We start from the raw sequence: 15,294 nt of genomic DNA, 5'->3' as shown, positions 1-15,294 counted from the left end.
AATACTCACTACGATTGATATTATTCTACAGCGTCGTGGCGCAGCGGTAAACTCTCGGGTTCGGTTTGGTAATTCCGAAGTTCGCCGGATCGAATCTCGCGCCATGCAACCATTTTTTTTTAGTATTTGTTTTTTGTAATTCAAATTTGTGTACATACACACAATATATATATATATATATATATATATATATATATATATATATATATATATATATATATATATATAATTCCCAGCAATCAGTTGCAACAATTATGCATATAATAAGTTGTTGAAAGTAGTTTGTCGTGGAAAAACTGGCAACTTCGAACATCATTATGTTTTCCGAAAACAAAGCTGTATTTCATTAATGTTATTAATTGTCTTCATAATGTTAACCAAGTATAGTTAACGGAAGACGTAGAAACGATATTCCGAAACGAATACGTATAGCGTAAATCAAACGTTCGAATTAGAATACAAACCCCACGTACACAAATTTTCTGTGGCAGGTATGAAATACACTCCTGGAAATTGAAATAAGAACTCCGCGAATTCATTGTCCCAGGAAGGGGAAACTTTATTGACACATTCCTGGGCTCAGATACATCACATGATCACACTGACAGAACCACAGGCACATAGACACAGGCAACAGAGCATGCACAATGTCGGCACTAGTACAGTGTATATCCACCTTTCGCAGCAATGCAGGCTGCTATTCTCCCATGGAGACGATCGTAGAGATGCTGGATGAAGTCCTGAGGAACGGCTTGCCATGCCATTTCCACCTGGCGCCTCAGTTGGACCAGCCTTCGTGCTGGACGTGCAGACTGCGTGAGACGACGCTTCATCCAGTCCCAAACATGCTCAATGGGGGACAGATCCGGAGATCTTGCTGGCCAGGGTAGTTGACTTACACCTTCTAGAGCACGTTGGGTGGCACGGGATACATGCGGACGTGCATTGTCCTGTTGGAACAGCAAGTTCCCTTGCCGTTCTAGGAATGGTAGAACGATGGGTTCGATGACGGTTTGGATGTACCATGCACTGTTCAGTGTCCCCTCGACGATCACCAGAGGTATACGGCCAGTGTAGGAGATCGCTCCCCACACCATGATGCCGGGTGTTGGCCCTGTGTGCCTCGGTCGTATGCAGTCCTGATTGTGGAGCTCACCTGCACGGCGCCAAACACGCATACGACCATCATTGGCACCAAGGCAGAAGCGACTGTCATCGCTGAAGACGACACGTCTCCATTCGTCCCTCCATTCACGCCTGTCGCGACACCACTGGAGGCGGGCTGCACGATGTTGGGGCGTGAGCGGAAGACGGTGTGCGGGACCGTAGCCCAGCTTCATGGAGACGGTTGCGAATGGTCCTCGCCGATACCCCAGGAGCAACAGTGTCCCTAATTTGATGGAAATTCGCGGGGCGGTCCCGTACGGCACTGCGTAGGATCCTACGGTCTTGGCGTGCATCCGTGCGTCGCTGCGGTCCAGTCCCAGTTCGACGGGCACGTGTACCTTCCGCCGACCACTGGCGACAACATCGATGTTCTGTGGAGACCTCACGCCCCACGTGTTGAGCAATTCGGCGGTACGTCCACCCGACCTCCCGCATGCCCACTATACGCCCTCGCTCAAAGTCCGTCAACTGCACATACGTTTCACGTCCACGCTGTCGCGGCATGCTACCAGTGTTGAAGACTGCGATGGAGCTCCGTATGCCACGTCAAACTGGCTGACACTGACGGCGGCGGTGCACAAATGCTGCGCAGCCAGCGCCATTCGACGGGCAACACCGCGGTTCCTAGTGTGTCCGCTGTGCCGTGCGTGTGATCATTGCTTGCACAGCCCTCTCGCAGTGTCCGGAGCAAGTATGGTGGGTCTGACACACCCTTGTCAATGTGTTCTTTTTTCCATTTCCAGGAGTGTATTTGCAGTATCCTTAAAATGGGAAAACCAATAATAATTAGTCTACAACAGATTGCTGTTCAAAAAGGACTGTCATCCCTTTTTTGCAAAGCATTTGCAGAAGAGAACGCTTCTGCTCATATAGTGTGTTTACCTTTAATCAGTTTCAATAGATGGTTCAAATTGCTCTGAGCTCTATGGGACTTAACATCTGAAGTCATCAGTCCCCTAGACCTGGAACTACTTAAGCCTAACTAACCTAACGACATCACACACATCCATGCCCGAGGCAGGATTCGAACCTGCGACCGTAGCAGCAGTGCATTCCCGGACTGAAGGGCCTAGAACCGCTCGGCCACAGCGTCCGGCAAATTCCAATAGATCATCGAACATTGAGAACAGCTGAAATCTCTCAAATTGAATGAAGCTCCATGGCTCGGCCGATCCCTTAACACGGTGCATGGTATTTGCGGCTGCGTTAGCAGTTCTGTGAACTATAATCCATCGTCCATCGCACGAACAAAAAGCCCTGCCCAGTAGTTGGAAGAAGTCACAGATCGCACCCGTTTACAAGAAGGGCAGTACACGTGATCCTCAAAACTTCCGTCCGGTATCCTTGATATCGATTTGTTATAGAATCTTAGAATATATTCTAAATTAAAAAAATAACGAGGTATGTCTGACAGAATGACCTCCCTATGGCAACCTGTATGATTTCCGAAAACAATGATCACGTGAAACCCAAATCGCTATTTTATCAGATGACTGCTAAAGGTAATGGACGAAGGCAGATAAATGCAGTATTTTTCGATTTTCGAAAAGTATTTGATTCAGTACCAATGCTATACTATTATCAATAGTAAGGCACTATGAGGAATCAATGAAAATTTGCGTCAGTTGAGGATATTTGATAAGGAGAATGTAGCTTGTAATCTTGGATGAAGAGTCATCATTAAGTATCAAAGTAACTTAGATTGTGCCCGAGGGAAGTGTCTTGGAAGCCTTGCTGTTGATATTGTGCAGGGATATGCTAAAGTCCATATTATTTCAAAAGTCAATATTTCACGGAATAATGCAGGTAGAGATAGCCGCACGCGGTAGCCGAGTTGTCTTGGGCGCCTTGCCACGGTTCGCACGGCTCCCCTCGGAGGTTCGAGCCCTTCCTCGGGCACGGGTGTGTGTTTTGTCCGTAATGTAAGTCAGTTTAAGTTAGGGACCGATGGTCTCAGCTGTTTGGTCCCATAGGAACTTACCACAAATTTCCCAAATTTAGGTTTTTACTGAAACTAAAGAAAGTGCAAATGACAAATAATCCTGAGTTAATAACGAGCATCAAAACCGTTATAGGGATTAGTGAACACAGGGTTGTCGTAGCGAGACTGTATATTGTAATCCCGAAATCCTCGAAAAACAAATAAAAATTATACCTATTCAAAAATGTTGATAAAAATTCACTTGACGCCTTCCTGAGAGACAATCTCGACTCATTCCAAATTAATAATATAAGTGTAGACCAGAAGTGGTTTGCATTCAAAAAATAGTATCGGCAGCAATTGAGAGATTTATACGAAATAAACTAACAAACGGCGGAGCTGATCCTCCGTGGTACACAAAACGGGTTAGAACACTGTTGCAGAAACAACGAAACAAACATGCCAAATTTAAACAGACGCAAAATCCCTAAGATTGCTTAAATTCCGGGCTTCTCTAAAGGATAGCCAGAGTTCAATGCGAGATGCCTATAACAGTTTCCACGACGAAACTTTGTCTTGAAACCTGGCAGACAAATCCAAGATATTCTGGTCGTATATGAAGTATGCTAGTGGCAATTTACAATCAATGCCTCCTCTGCGCTATAACACTGACACGCAGTCAACATGGGTTTAGTAATGATTGTTCCTGTGAAACACAACTAGCTCTTGTTGAGCGCTATTGACAAGGGATTTGAGATCGATTCCGTATTTCCGGAAGGCCTTTGACACTGTACTGCACAAGCGGCTCGTAGTGAAAATGCGTGATTATGGAATATCGTCTCAGTTTTGTGACTGGATTGGCCATTTCCTGTCACGGAGGTCACAATTCTTAGTAATTGACGGAACGTCATCGAGTAAAGCAGAAGTGATTTCCGGCGTTCCCCAAGGTAGTGCTATAGGCCCTTTTCTGTTCCTTATCCATATAAACGATTTGGGAGACAATCTGAGCAGCTGTCTTCGGTTGTTTGCAGATGACGCTTCCGTTTATCGACTAATAAAGTCATCAAAAGATCAAATTTAAATTACTCTGAGCACTATGGGAATCAACTGCTGCGGTCACTAGTCCCCTAGAACTTAGAACTACTTAAACCTAACTAACCTAAGGACATCACACACAGGATTAGAACCTGCGACAGTAGCAGTCGCACGGTTCCGGACTGCGCGCCTAGATCAAAAGATCAAAATAAACTGCAAAATGATTTAGAAAAGATATCTGATTGTGCGAAAAGTGGCTGCTGACCCAAAATAACGAAAAGTGTGAGATCATCCACAAGAGTACTGAAAGGAACTCTTTAAACTTCGGTTACACGATAAATAGGTATAATCGAAAAGCCGTAAATTCAACTATATATCTAGGTATTACAATTACGAACAAGTTAAATTGGACAGAACACATAGACAATGTTGTGGGAAAGGCTCACCAAAGGCTGCGTTTTATTTTCAGGACACTTAGTAGGTCGGTTATATTTTCTAAGGAGACTGCCTACACTACACTTGTCCGTCCTCTTTTAGAATACTGCTGCGCGGTATGGGATACCTACCAGATAGGACTGACGGAGTACATCGAAAAAGTTCAAAGAAAGGCAGCACATTTTGTTTTATCGCGAAATATGGGAGAGAGTGTCACCGAAATGATACCGGATGTGGGTTAGCCATCATTTAAGGCGTTTTTCGTAGTGACGGAATCTTCTCACGAAATTCCAATCACCAACTTTCTCCTCCGGGTGCGAAAATGTTTTGTTGACACCGAACTATATAGGGAGGCACGATCACCACCATAAAATAAGGGAAATCAGAGCTCGTACGGAAAGATACAGGTTTCCATTCTTTCCCCGCGCTATACGAAATTGGAATAATAGAGAATTGTGAAGGTGTTTCTATGAACCCTCTGCCAGGCACTTAAATGTAATTTGCAGAGTATCCATGTAGATGTAGATGTAGATGTACACCAACAGATGGCTCTTTATATGATACAAAAGCAATATTTAGCATAGCAATGGAGTTTTGAAGATGTTACTTATAACAAATGCTCAGTATGTCGGCCGTCATTCACCCACAGTGCCTGTAGTCAGGCGACAACGTTGTGAAATGCTCTGTACAACTCACCAGTAGGTATGGTGAAAAACTGCCGTCGAGTGTTGTCTTTTAGCATCGTTAATGCGATCGGACGATCGCGGGTGACTTGAGACTTCAGCTAAGCCCACAGCCAATAATCACACGTACTGAGGTCTGGGGAGCCGGGAGTGGCTGCTCAGCTCGTGATCCTCACTAAATAATGTGCGCGAGACATCTTGCACACGTGTAGCAGTGCGGAGTGGGGCGCCGTCCTGGATAAAAGTCGTACCTTTCGGAGAGTGTTTATTAGCCAGACATGGGACGATGCGATTTAGTAACATCGACCTACCTCGCACCCGCCACGCTGACAGTTTGCAAAGTTGCCCGTCTGTTGCCCAGTTTTACTGTCTTTTTCCATTTCAATAAAAGCCGATGCCATTTCAGGCATTTGTTTCACTTTTTACCACTCGACCGAAATTGTTCTGTGAATTAGGCTACAGGAAAGTTAAGGAGGTATTCGGGAAACAAAGAGAAGCAGCTGTACGAATATAAAGATCTCAGATGGAGAACCAGTCTTCAGCAAAGATGGGAAAGGTGGGAGGTCGAAGGAGTATGTAGAGGGTCTATACAAAGTGTGGGGCAGCGGGTTAACAGTAGTCATTGTTGTTGTTGTTTTGGTCTTCAGTCCTGAGACTGGTTTGATGCAGCTCTCCATGCTACTCTATCCTGTGCAAGCTGCTTCATCTCCCAGCACCTACCCCAACCTACATCCTTCTGAATCTGCTTAGTGTAGTCATCTCTTGGTCTCCCTCTACGATTTTTACCCTCCACACTGCCCTCCAGTACTAAATTGGTGATTCCTTGATGCCTCAGAACATGTCCTACCAACCGATTCCTACTTCTAGTCAAGTTGTGCCACAAACTCCTCTTCTCCCCAATTCTATTCAATACCTTCTCATTAGTTATGTGATCCACCCAACTAATCTTCAGCATCTTTGTATAGCACCACATTGCGAAAGCTTCTTTTCTCTTCTTGTCCAAACTATTTATCGTCCACGTACTCCATACAAATACTTCTAAATCTATACTCGGTTTTAACAAATTTCTCTTCTTCAGAAACGCTTTCCTTGCCATTCTCGGTCTACATTTTATATCCTCTCTAATTAGAACATCATCAGTTATTTTTTTCCCCAAGTAGCAAAACTCCTTTACTACATTAAACGTCTCATTTCCTAATCCAATTCCCTCAGCATCACAGGCCTTAATTCGACTACATCCATTATCCTCGTTTTGCTTTTGTTGATGTTCATCTTATATCCTCCTTTCAAGACACTGTCCATTCCGTTCAACTGCTCTTCCAAGTCCTTTGCTGTCTCTGAGGTTCGCGAATGACATTGTAACTCTGTCAAAGTTTTTATTTCTTCTCCATGAATTTTAATACCTACTCCGAATTTATATTTGGTTTTCTTTACTACTTGCTCAATATACAGATTCAACAGCATCGGGGAGAGGCTACAATCCCGTCTCAATCCCTTTCCAACCACTGCTTCTCTTTCGTGCCCCTTGACTCTTATAACTGCCATCTGGTTTCTGTTAAAATTGAAAATAGACTTTCGCTCCCTGTATTTTACCCCTGCCCCCTTCAGAATTTGAAAGAGAGTATTCCAGCCAACACTGTCAAAAGCTTTCTCTAAGTCTACAAATGCTAGGAATGTAGGTTTGCCTTTCCTTAATCTTTCTTCTAAGATAAGCCGTAGGGTCAGTATTGCCTCACGTGTTCCAGCATTTCTACGGAATCCAAACTGATCTTTCTTGAGTTCGACTTCTACCAGTATTTCAATTCTTCTGTTAAGAATTCGTGCTAGTATTTTACAGCCGTGACTTATTAAACTGATAGTTCGGTAATTTTCACATCTGTCAACACTTGCTTCCTTTGGAATTGGAATTATTATATTCTTCTTGAAGTATGAGGGTATTTCACCTGTCTCATATATCTTACTGACCAGATGGTAGAGTTTTGTCAGGACTGGCTCTCCCAAGGCTGTCAGTAGTTCTAATGGAATGTTGTCCACTCTCGGGTCTTTGTTTCGACTCAGGTCTTTCAGTGCTCTTTCAAACTCTTCATGCAGTATCATATCTCCCATTTCACCTTCATCTACATCCTCTTTCATTTCCATAACATTGTCCTCAATTACATTGCCCTTGTATAGACTCTCTATATACTCCTTCCACCTTTCTGCTTTCCCTTCTTTGCTTAGAACTGGGTTTCCATCTGAGCTCTTGATATCCATGCAAGTGGTTCTCCTTTCTCCTTTCTTCCTGTAGGCAGTATCTATCTTACCCCTAGTGAGATGAGCCCTCTACATTCTTACATTTGTCGTCTAGCCATCCCTGCTTAGCCATTTTGCACTTCCTGCCGATCTCATTTTTGAGACGTTTCTATTCCTTTTTGCCCGCTTCATTTACTGCATTTTTATATTTTCTCCTTTCATCAATTAAATTCAATATTTCTTCTGTTACCCAAAGATTTCTAGCATCTCTCGTCTTTTTACCTACCTGATCCTCTGCTGCCTTGACTACTTCATCCCTCAGAGCTACCCATTATTCTTCTGCTGTATTTCTTTTCCCCCATTCTTGTCAATTGTGCCCCTATGCTCTCCCTAAAACTCTGTACAATCTCTGGTTTAGTCAGTTTATCCACGGTCCCATCTCCTTAAATTCTCCCCTTTTCGCAGTTTCTTCAGTTTTAATCTGCAATTCATAACCAATAGATTGTGGTCAGAGTCCACATCTACCCCTGAAAATGCCTTACAATTTGTCGGCCTGAGTGGCCGAGCGGTTCTAGGTGCTACAGTCTGGAACCGCGCGACCGCTACTGTCGCAGTTTCGAATTTTGGCTCGGGCATGGATGTGTGTGATGTCCTTAGGTTAGTTAGGTTTATTTATTTCGGATTTCTAGGGGACTGATGACCTCAGATTTTAAGTCCCATTGTGCTCAGAGCCATTTGAACTTTTTTTTTTGTCATTAAAATTTAAAACCTGGTTCCTAAATCTCTGTCTTACCATTATATAATCTATCTGATACCTTCTAGTATCTCTAAGCTTCTTCCATGTATACAACCTTCTTTCATGATTCTTGAACCAATTTATATTCACTCATAGGGGGAAATATTTGAAATATTAGAATGATTAGAATTATTTAGATTTTCTGTAAATACTTCTCGCGGTCGTTTACGAGAGCTTGGAAAATTTTGATGGTGACAATGTAGTTCGGAATATTTAAACAATTGTGGCGCTTTATTATCCCAATTGTGCAAGGAATTCCATCAACATAACTCACCAAGCGTTATTACACTGTTGAAAATCCTTTTCATCAACCTCATAGCACTGTGCGACCACACCTCCTACCACTTCGCGAGGCTGGCCATTTCGCCTATTTCTTCATACGGAGGCTGCACTACTCCCACTCAGGTCCATGACTGGCTACTGGCAGAGCGGAAGTTGCACTAATCCCTAAACAAAAGCTTCAGCTGGTGGCAAAGTTTCGATATTTGATACCTGAGAAATTCCTGTTGAAGCACATGCTCTCTCTCTCTCTCTCTCTCTCTCTCTCTCTCTCTCTCTCTCTCAAGCACTCACGTCATGTAGTGTGCCACTGCCAGGACTGTACGCACCGTTGGTCATTGTTGGTTTAAACCACAAACAAAGCAGCATTTACCTGGTAAACCCCAGGTGTGGATGTCTTGGAAATATTCCCGCACTCTATCTGACTGATTGAGTAATTAATTACATCGATACCCTTTTTGTGGACAGTTTTTCCTTGCTTCCTATTGGTGGATAATAGAACTGGAATATTTGATGGGATGTTATCCTACAACCTCCCAGCCGGCCGGAGTGACCGAGCGTTTCTAGGCGCTTCAGTCTGGAACCGCGCGACTGCTACGGCCGCAGGTTCGAATCCTGCCTCGAGCATGGATGTGTGTGATGTCCTTAGGTTAGTTAGGTTTAAGTAGTTCTAAGTTCTAGGGGACTGATGTCCTGAGCTGTTAAGTCCCATAGTGCTCACAGCCATTTTTACAACCTCCCAGTATGCAAACCCTACTGTTATTTTTTTCACTTGCCTCCTATCGGTCGATACTAGTACAGTTACGTCATTTGGTAGAAAGTCCATTAAGTTGAAGGTAACTGAAAATTTCGAAGTTCAGTTCAGTTGCACGCTATGTCTATAAACAATCTGTGGAGGGTTTGTACTGGTGCTACAATGAGATGGAGATGGAGGAGAACGAGAAGGAAGGGTCTACTGCCTGATATGATAGAGACAACAGCAAATACCACTGAAAGACAGAGATCACTGTGATGTATTGAGAAGCACTAAACCTGACACACTTAAACCACCTCCTGATCGTCCACACACAGCGCACCTGTCCCCTCGTACACCGCCATTGCCAACGCTCAGAGGCCAGAGAAAACTGTAGCAGCCATGGATGTGCGTGTATACCAGAATGCACCATCCAAGCCATGGGGTGCGTCCAGGGATAATTGGAGTGGTAGGACTTCGTATTTCATCAATGCGTTCAGGACCAAAACTTGGCAGTGATCAATACTGAATTGCTCAATTGGCCATGGAGAATACATGCAACACACGCGATCGAAAAGACAGCTCAACTCGTACTGAGTATCAGTTCGCTATTCAGCTATCCAGAGGGCATAATCGCCGGGAGTTGTCCTGCAGCTGTGCGCAAAAAACGACTAGTCCGCTGGCCTGAACTTTTCTTTGTCTCTACCACTCGCAAGAGCTTTTAGCCAGCAAACCCATTTGTTCTGGCCACAGTCTACCTCTGCCACGTGCTCCTCATGACGAACTTTGTCGTCCTAGGAAACCAGCGACGTATTTATCACTGTAATTACAATCACATAGTTCGATTGCAGCCCCAACCTGATAACATTAAAAAGAGATCGAAGTAACAGAAACACCTCCTCCTGAAGACTGTGGCTCTGGAAATATCAATAACCCTCTTATGACTGGGCACCTCCTTATGGCTATCGATGCCTTGAAACTGCAATCCCCCATGTCAAACCCATATCTCCCTTATGACTGGACACAGCCGTTTTCTTTGTACATGTTGAAACAATAACCACAGTCACTTCACACCCCCAAAACTAGCTTTATAAACCTGCCATTCACACCGCCTACTAAGTACAATACTTCGCCAGTAACTGAATGCTGTTGGCTCCAAGCAATATTCAGCGGAAAACCGCGATGGATCGACATGCCTCATTTGTTTACCTTGCATGTGTGTCTTAGGAAGAGAGGCATAATCGTCCTATGAGCTACCAGATATTAAAAACACGATTGCAAAGATCGTGTTATTGTAACCCCGCATAAAAATCGGTCTTCGTTCTACAGACACCCAAGTATCAACAACGATATCCATGCTGAAAAGTATACCTTCCTTATAAATCGAGGTATGCTAGTGCTTCTGAATAAAGTAGTCTTCCGCACAAATACCAAGATATTGAACGTGGATAGTGATTGCGGTTTCTGTATTAACAGACCGAAAGTGTAGGTGCACATTGCTAGCGATGTAAGCCCGTAATAAAATCAACACTATCACCGAATTTAGAAAGTGATGCAGCTAAGAAACATGGTACTAGTCCAATATTTGCAACTGCTTCTTGCAGCTGCTACGTATTTGTCACACTAACAAACAGTATTTGTAGCGTCTTCTATATCGATAGTATGTAGACAGTGTAACAGAGGTTCTGCGATATATCCACGTGGTTATAGGGGAGGTTGATGGTTGATTGAGAATGATCACATACAGTGGATGGTATGTTATATGAGCAATCACTTAAAAATGCATCACTAGATGGACCTCATAAAATATGTATAAAATCCCATGACTTCTCAGGTCTTTAGTGTCAAGCTTTCAGCCAGAAATGCTGTCTGGAATTTAGTACCATTCAGCCACATATTTTGGGTGCATCCTATCGCGTTGTCTTAATGATTACACCGTCCAGTCCCGGTAGCTGAGTGGTCAGCTCGACAGAATGTCAATCCTAAGCGACAGGGTTCGATTCCCGGCTGGACTGGAGATTTTTTCCGCTCAGTGACTGGATGTTGTGTTGTTCTAACCATCATCATTTCATCCCCCATCGACGCGCAACTCGTCGAAGTGGCGTCAAACCGAAAATGTCGTCCTAACCGCCGTCTGCTTCACGTCTGCTGTGCAGCGAGTTACGTTATTTAAGTATTAACTGTATTTTTCTTACTTGTCACTTCTTTTACCGTGTGTTTTTTCTTTTAGGAAGCTTTAATAGTCGACTGCTATTAATAGTGTTCCATAGATTTCGTGTTAGTTTTGAATACAGTCAGAGAGATTCCCTTTAGTGAGCCATAGTGCCAGTAGTGCTAGTGTTTGTTTTCAATACAGTCCAGAGACGGGTAGTGCTATTTTCATTGTTTTCTACAAGAAGTGGCTAGCAATCACAGTTTAGTCAATAATCAGCCGCCTTTAGTGAATTAGCAGTCTAGTTTAAAGTTTATTAAGTCTCTTCAGTAAATTAATTCCTTAGGATGGATAGGATGTGTGACTGCTGTGTACGGACGCACGAGGAGCTGGCCACTCTTCGCGAACAGCTGAGCGTGTTGATGGCCGCGGTCATCCGACTTCAGGCTGCTACCTCGGAGTGTAGCGGCAGTGGGGAGTCTGGAGCGTCTCAAGGTACACCCCAGGTGTTACATGCTTCACCCACTGTCCCTGCTGTCAAGATATCTTCTCGGGTACCGGGCGCGGTTGGGCCACCCTCTCCGCAAGGGGAGTGGCGGGTTCAGTGGCGTTCGCGGCGCACGAGGCGGAGGGTGAATGTGGAGGCTGGCCGTGTGGCATCACCCGCTCTGTCTGTGAGTGGACATGTGGCTGCTCCTTCAGCAAGGTCCGAGCAGGCACACGGGGGGAGGGGTTTATTAGTTATTGGGAGCTCCAACGTTAGGAGGGTGATGGAGCCCCTTAGGAAAATAGCGGAAAGGTCGGGGAAGAAGGCCAGTGTTCACTCTGTCTGCTTGCCGGGGGGTCTCATCCGAGATGTGAAGGAGGCCCTACCGGCGGCGATAGAGAGCACTGGGTGCACCTGACTGCAAATTGTTGCTCATGTCGGCACGAATGACTCCTGCCGTCTGGGTTGAGAGGTCATCCTCAGTTCGTACAGGCGGTTGGCGGAATTGGTGAAGGCGGAAAGCCTCGCTCGCGGGGTGGAATCTGAGCTAACTATTTGTAGTATCGTTCCCAGAACCGATTGCGGTCCTCTGGTTTGGAGCCGAGTGGAAGGCTTAAACCAGAGGCTCAGACGATTCTGCGGAGAGCTGGGGTGCAAATTTCTTGACCTCCGCTATCGGATGCAGAAATGTAGGGTCCCCCTGAATAGGTCAGGCGTGCACTACAGGCCGGAAGCGGCTACAATGGTAGCGGAGTACGTGTGGAGTGCACATGGGGGTTTTTAGGTTAGAGAATTCCCTCCCTAGGCCCGACAAGACGCCTCCTGAGACGCGGCAAGGTAGGAGTAGGCAAAATGCAACAGGGAATAACAATATTAATGTGCTAATAGTAAACTGCAAGAGCGTCTATAGAAAGGTCCCAGAACTGCTCTCATTAATAAACGGTCACAGCGCCCATATAGTACTAGGGACAGAAAGTTGGCTGAAACCAGACGTAAACAGTAATGAAATCCTAAACTCAGACTGGAATGTATACCGCAGAGACAGGCTGGACAGTGAACGGGGAGGCGTGTTTATAGCGATAAGAAGTGCAATAGTATCGAAGGAAATTGACGGAGATCCGAATTGTCAAATGATTTGGGTGAGGGTCAAGGATAAAGCAGGCTCAGACATCGTAATTGGATGTCTCTATAGGACCCCGGGCTCAGCACATGAAGAATAATTTGGAAAACATTTCGAGTACATTTCCCCACCATGTTAGAGTTCTGGGTGGAGATTTTAATTTGCCGGATACAGACTGGGTGACTCAAACGTTCATAACGGGTGGCAGGGACAAAGAATCCAGTGAAATTTTTTTAAGTGCTTTATCTGAAAACTACCTTGAGCAGTTAAACAGAGAACCGACTCGTGGCGATAACATATTAGACCTTCTGGTGACAAACAGACCCGAACTATTTGAATCAGTTAATGCAGAACAGGGAATCAGCGATCATAAAGCGGTTACTGCATCGATGATTTCAGCCGTAAATAGAAATATTAAAAAAAGGTAGGAAGATTTTTCTGTTTAGCAAAAGTGACGAAAAGCAGATTACAAAGTACCTGATGGCTCAACATAAAAGTTTTGTCTCAAATACAGATAGTGTTGAGAATCAGTGGACAAAGTTCAAAACCATCGTACACTATGCGTTAGATGAGTATGTGCCAAGCAAGATCGTAAGCGATGGAAAAGAGCCACCGTGGTACAACAACCGAGTTAGAAAACTGCTGCGGAAGCAAAGGGAACTTCACAGCAAACATAAACATAGCCAAAGCCTTGCAGACAAACAAAAATTACGCGAAGCGAAAGGTAGTGTGAGGAGGGCTATGCGAGAGGCGTTCAATGAATTCGAAAGTAAAGTTCTATGTACTGACTTGGCAGAAATCCTAAGAAATGTTGGTCCTATGTCAAAGCGGTAGGTGGATCAAAACAAAATGTCCACTCTGTGATCAAAATGGTACTGAAACAGAGGATGACAGACTAAAGGCCGAAATACTAAATGTCTTCTTCCAAAGCTGTTTCACAGAGGAAGACTGCACTGTACTTCCTTCTCTAGATTGTCGCACAGTTGACAAAATGGTAGATATCGAAATAGACGACAGAGGGATAGAGAAACAATTAAAATTGCTCAAAAGGGGAAAGGCCGCTGGACCTGATGGGATACCAGTTTGATTTTACACAGAGTACGCGAAGGAACTTGCCCCCCTTCTTGCAGCAGTGTACCGTAGGTCTCTAGAAGAGCGAAGCGTTCCAAAGGATTGGAAAAGGGCACAGGTCCTCCCCGTTTTCAAGAAGGGACATCAAACAGATGTGCAGAACTATAGACCTATATCTCTAACGTCGATCAGTTGTAGAATATTGAAACACGTATTATGTTCGAGTACAATGTATTTTCTGGAGACTAGAAATCTACTCTGTGGGAATCAGCAATGGTTTCGAAAAAGACGGTCGTTTGAAACCCAGCTCGCGCTATTCGTCCACGAGACTCAGAGGGCCACAGACACTGGTTCACAGGCAGATGCCCTGTTTCTTGACTTCCGCAAGGCGTTTGACACAGTTCCCCACAGTCGTTTAACGAACAAAGTAAGAGCATACGGACTATCAGACCAATTGTGTGATTGGATTTAGGAGTTCCTAGATAACAGAACGCAACATGTCATTCTCAATGGAGAGAAGTGTTCCGAAGTAAGAGTGATTTCAGGTGTGCCGCTGGGGAGTGTCATAGGACCGTTGCTTTTCACAATAAATGACCTGGTGGATGACATCGGAAGTTCACTGAGGCTTTTTGCAGGTGATACTGTGGTGTATCGAGAGGTTGCAACAATGGAAAATTGTACTGAAATGCAGGAGGATCTGCAGCGAATTGACGCATGGTGCAAGGAATGGCAATTGAATCTCAATGTAGACAAGTGTAATGTGCTGCGAATACATAGAAAGATAGATCCCTTATTTATCTACAAAATAGGTCAGCGACTGGAAGCAGTTAATTGCATAAATTATCTGGGAGTACGCATTAGGAGTGATTTAAAATGGAATGATCATATAAAGTTGATCGTCGGTAAAGCAGATGCCAGACTGAGATACGTTGGAAGAATCCCAAGGAAATGCAATCCGAAAAAAAAGGAAGTAGGCTGCAGTACGCTTTTTCGCCCACTGCTTGAATACTGCTCAGCAGTGTGGGATCCGCACCAGATAGGTTTGATAGAAGAGACAGAGAAGATCCAACGGAGAGCAGCGCGCTTCGTTACAGGATCATTTAGTAATCGCGAAAGCGTTACGGGATGAAAGATAAACTCCAGTGGAAGACTCTGCAGGAGAGACGCTCAGTAGCTCGGTACG

This window comes from Schistocerca gregaria, unplaced genomic scaffold (genome assembly GCF_023897955.1).
Source record: "Schistocerca gregaria isolate iqSchGreg1 unplaced genomic scaffold, iqSchGreg1.2 ptg000338l, whole genome shotgun sequence".
Taxonomy (NCBI): domain Eukaryota; kingdom Metazoa; phylum Arthropoda; class Insecta; order Orthoptera; family Acrididae; genus Schistocerca; species Schistocerca gregaria.
Note: the sequence above shows the minus strand (reverse complement) of the source record.